The sequence below is a fragment of the Equus asinus genome, chromosome 8 (genome assembly GCF_041296235.1).
Source record: "Equus asinus isolate D_3611 breed Donkey chromosome 8, EquAss-T2T_v2, whole genome shotgun sequence".
NCBI lineage: Eukaryota > Metazoa > Chordata > Mammalia > Perissodactyla > Equidae > Equus > Equus asinus.
Genome location: NC_091797.1, coordinates 73183736 through 73189301, shown reverse-complemented (window position 1 = coordinate 73189301; position 5566 = coordinate 73183736).

Here is a 5566-nt window from a genome sequence, read left to right as displayed (position 1 = left end):
TGGCTGAGAAAATCTAATAAGATTAAAAGGAGATGAGTAATCCTAAATCTCTAGGCCTGTCCCAAATATCCCCACTGGTGAGCTGACGGGATCTGGCCAGCCCTCAGTGGCTGAGAAACTGTGGGCTCCTCATGGGTAAACAAGGGGATTTTGTGTGTCAATAAGGCGTAACTAACTTAGTTAGCTGAGTCAGTGTATTTCTCTTACATTCTATGATTAACCAGGACCCAAATAAAATCTTGGTTGTCTATACTCTATCTTCCCTTGGGTTGCTAAATAGGACAGTGGGGATGCTGGGGTGGGGGTGGGGGGCTCTATTTCTATGGAGCTCTGCCCAGCTTTCCAGAACTCTAATTAATACCCTGAGCTGCATGGCACGGGTTAGAACCAACAGGCAGAGGCAATCTTAGCTCTAATCTGTCTTAAAATACTGCCCCTGATACCCCAACTCCCACTGTAGTAAATGTGCTTGAAGGTGGGAAGAAAGATGGCAGTGACATGGCTCAGGGGGGGTGGAGCCCCATGCTGCGGAGACACTCAGAGAGCTGGCATTTCCCAAATCCCTTGGACATTTCTGCTCTCACGACCATCTGGCTCCCTCGTGGGTTTCAGATATTTTGGGATGAGGTGGGGCAGAGAGTAAAGCTCTGCAATTCTGCCTGCCCCATGATTGCAGGAGACTCAGCGCCTCCCATCCTTCTTCAGTTGAAAGAAACAAAGGGCTTCTCTTTGCAATTATGGACTTACACAGCTATGCCCACCTGCTGTCTGGTCAGAAACCCAGGACCGCGGCTAGTGTCCCTTTTACATCTGCAAGAGGACGCAGGTTGGAGAGGTGGCTATTTTAACTATTTATTTATTCTAAGAGTCCGCTGCAATTGAAGCACGTGCTGTACACCTGAACCACACAGAAGATTCACACATGTCCCACATCTGCTTCCATATGGATGGCGTGTAAGCACTCTGGGGGCTCTGCTCTGCCCCGCACCCTGCCATCCGCACCGCGAATGCCCACTTCTCCTCAGGCCACACTCCCAGGCGTCTCTATGAGCAAAGAGCTCTGGCTAACGCAAAAGGGGCTCCTATCAGAGAAACACATGAGCTTGTTAACAAAGGGAATGAAAGTGGAGCCATAATGAGCTACTGGATCATAAATGAGAGCACGTGACATTCTCAGCGCTATTTACAACCTCACCTGGCGCGGAGCCCTGTAATGCTGTCTATGCAGTAATTCTGTTCAGACGACCTTTCATTAAGGGTTCTCACCGTGGCCAAACCCATTTGGAAGCTTCTGCTGGACGTGGAAGGTAGAGCCGACCATAAAGGTTAGGGCATTGCATCTTCTGAAACAAAACTGTGGCTCAAAGCTCTAAAGATGAGCCAGTTCCTGGGGAAGAGAACCTCAGGTTTAGAGCCAACACTTAGCGGTTGTGGTCTGTGTGGCAAAAGGATCGAAACAAACTTTGAAAATCCTTTAGGTAGCTTTGACATATCATAAGTATACGGTGCAGTTTACTGCGAAGGATGCTCAAAATATACTTTTAAGGATTTTTTTTTTTTTGAGAAAGATCAGCCCTGAGCTAACATCTGCCACCAATCCTGCTCTTTTTTGCTAAGAAAGACTGGCCCTGAGCTAACATCCGTGCCCATCTTCCTCCACTTTATATGTGGTAAGCCAACCACAGCATGGCTTGCCAAGCGGTGCTGTGTCCGCACCTGGGATCCGAACCGGCAAACCCTGGGCTGCCAAAGCGGAACGTACGCAATTAACTGCTGAGCCACCGGGCTAGGCCCAATATTTTTAAGGATTTTTAAGCACAAGTTAAGAACTCTTAAAAATAACCACAATGTAGTTATCTCACTTAAAAGTAACATTTCTCAGTATTATCAAATTTCTTATAAACATTAAAAGAATACCCCAAATTTAGCTATATTGTAAGTTGATATGATGGGATTTTGTTCCCCAAAATTAACAAGTCAGGCTTTCATTCCAACTTATTTCCATTAAACTCAACAAATCCTGTGATTACATTATTTTTCTCAAGTAGCCCATGGCTACTTGCTTAGACAGAGCTTGGTTTTCTGTGAGAATCAAATTAAATAGCTCAACAGAAAAAACAAGGATTGGTTTTGTCTAAAAGAGGAGTTTTGTTACGATCCTGGTGGAAAATTAAAGCACTGACTGGAAGAAGGAAATGGGCTTTTGTGACAAGTGAACACAAAGGTCGCAGCTGCCATGATGAAGGTCAGAATCCCCAGGGCCGGGAGCGACAGCGGGCAGCAGCCTGTCTTAACCTGCGGAATCTCCAGGGCAACGTCGGACAGCCGCAGATGCTCGTGGATGACGCTGCTGACGCGAAGAGACGAATGGCACGTGCCTGCCGCTCGACAGCCCGATTCTGTCCCAACACAACTGCAAACACAGTCTGTACCTGGTGGTCCTTAGAGAATCCTGGCTGGACACAGCGCCTTCCTCCCGGAGGTGGCACTAATTCCTACACATGATGGGAAAAATTCAGGGGAAGAGGAGCTCCAAATGGAAGTAAGACCTTTATCAGAAATGCGTGCTGTCCTCTGGCACAGCCTCACAACCACACCATTTGAATCAACAGGAATTTGAACATCACGTCGGTCACCAGCGAGGTGGACTTCTTTGAGAGGCTCTGTTGGAGCAGACAGTCCTCGCAGATCTCTAACATGCTTTATTTTGTGGAAATAGGAGCTAGGGATCGTGGAGAAGTCGCCTCGGGCCACTCTCATGTCATCACACAGGCGACAGGTGTGCTGGAAACTTCCTTCCCACCCAGAACATGCAGATCCATCCTCTCTGCCCGTGTGTGCAGGTGGAACCCCATCCCCCACTCCCCATCTATGGAGGCAACGTACTCGGGCATCGAGCCCTGGGGGCTCAGGGCCCTGTGTCCTGGCTGAGCAGCCCCTGAGCCTGGAGAGCAGCAGGGAGAAGCGGGCAGATGCAACCTCCCCAGGACACCCCTACTTGTCCCCATCTCCCTGTCCTCAGGAAACTGGCTCGGTGGCACCCGGCACGCGGTCCTCTCCCCTGGGCCTCCTCTGCACCTGCTGGACTGGGGCTGGTCCGGCAGGCGTGGGCAGCCTCCAGCTGCCTCGGTTTGGAAGCCTGCGGGACCTGAGCTGGTGAGACAGGAGGAGGCCAAGGCACCGTGATTCGGGGAGAGCTGTCGCCTGCTCTAGAGTTAGGAGGCAGGAGGCTTCCACACAAGATTAACCTGCACAGAAGCTTCCAGACCCGGAAGGCTCAGACTGGCCTTGGCCTGACTCCACTGTGAGAGGCCAGGTTGCAACCAGCTGCTGCCTTGACCTGGCCAAGCTGCCCCCATCACAGATGTTAACACACTCATTAATACACTCATTAACACATTCACTAACACACTGTTAATAACCCGGGCGCTGGGCAGGCTGGCTGAGCCCCAGTGGGTTCTGAGTTCCGTGAAGAGCAGGCTGCACATCCTGTGTCAGTGAACGGAGGGGCCTCCTGCAAAGCAAAGCTCCTGTTAGCCTGACCTTGTGCTGACAGCCAAGCCCCCTTGTGCTGACCTGCTTTCTCTGTCGCTGTGGGGTCTTTGCTCTGGTGCTGAGGCTGAGGGGCCTCATCGTGGGTCTCACATGAGCTGCACTGAATCCCCCGCTTCTCCAGCCATGGCCAGAAGACACAGACCCTGGCCTGGGGGTGTTTCCCCACACTTAGCATCAAGTAGGACCAAGGGAGACCCTGGAATTGTGAGTTACCTAAAACAGCCACAGATAGAAGGTGAGAGTGTGTGTGTGTGTGTGCGTTTGAGGAGATGGGAGACAGGATGATGGAATTATTAGTAATCGTCAAAAAAAATAACTAAATATCATCTTTGCAGGAAGGACAGCCCACTGGCATCTATGTACATCTCAAACACACTCCATTCAGAAGTTTCAGATTACTTTTAGGGCACAAATGTAGCTGTTTTATCTCATCAGGTTTGAGTGACAGGCACTGCTCCAGGAGCTATTATCATGCCCATTTGACAGAGGGGAAACTGAGGCACAGAGAAGCTGAGATCCTGCCAGGGTCTGAGAGGCTGGGAGCAGCAGAGCTGGGATTCAGACCCAGCAGCCTGGCCCTGGAGCCTGAGCTCCCGTCCAGGGCTCCGACCCTGCATCCTGCTGGGCTCTCCAGCACCCAGGGGGCCTTGAAGAGCCGCCGTCCCTCCTATGAACTTCAATTTGTTCTTACATATAGGAGGATAACACTACTTAACTTGTGAGCATCACTGAGAGAGAAAATTGATGTGCAAGTTGCAATACCCTGGGCACTTTAGGCTAATCCTCTTGTTCACGCCAGGCTGGGCAACGCTGTCTGCCTGACACCGCCGCCTTGCCGGGTCACTCGGTGTCTCCGTCCTCCTTTCTCTGTGCCCAGCACAACTGCCCACTGGTGAGCTGCCTTCCTCGCTCTGCCCTGTGCACTGTGGGCACCTCCATTCCTTCACTCTTGCTGCTTCCTCCATCTGAAACGTTCCCTCTAGGATTCCTTGGACTGTCTGTTCTTAAGGGAGCTGCCATCATATCCAAGAAACCTCACTGCTCCAACTGCAAAGGCACACACAGTCTCCAGCAGGCAGCCTTGCTCTTGCGCCCTGTCTACAACTTCCATGTACTGTGTCGTGTCTTCACAAGCAATCTGTAATCTCTCCAAGCGGCAAGTAGGAGGTTTTTCATCTAAGGCACCCAGCATGGAGTTTAGCTCACCGTGGGGGACAGATACTGTACACTGAATTTTGATGGGTGTGACTGTGTCACTCACAGAAGTCGCAGCCACCTGGACCACTGTTATTGATCACTGTGTTCCAAAGCTAATGCAGATATAGCTACATGTTTTGTTCACTGTTAGCATCTCATTACTCACGGAGTGTCCATTCCCTAATAAGACAGTTGTGGGATCAGTTATCCTCTAGGCAGCAGGTTGAGAGCATTGGGGGTCAGCAAACCCACAGAGATCCATCTGGGCTCTGAGCATTTTGCTCACTAATGAAAAGTACACGTCTTTCCATGCACAGAATGCAAGTTTCTCCTTCAAGGTGTTTACGTTCAATCTGAAGAGACATATCTGCAAGAAAGATGATGTTGAGTATTTTTTTTTTTTTGAGGAAGATTAGCCCTGAGCGAACATCCATGCCCATCTTCCTCTACTTTATATGTGGGACGCCCACCACAGCATGGCATGCCAAGTGGTGCCATGTCCGCACCCAGGATCCAAACCAGTGAACCCCGGGCCGCCAAAGCGGAATGTGCGCACTTAACCGCTGCGCCACTGGGCCGGACCCACTGTTGAGTACTTTTTACACGAAATTTTAGGTTATTATGGAAACAATTTAAAACTCAGGAATACAAGAACACAGTAACCCAGCTCAGAATTACACCTCATCTTAAAGAAACCGTGGCGTACACGACAACGACAGGCCATTCAGCTGTAGGGGGAGGAATGTACTTGACTTTTAAAATTATTTTTTGGCTTCAACAACACTTAGAATCCAATCTTCGCTCATGGAGATGA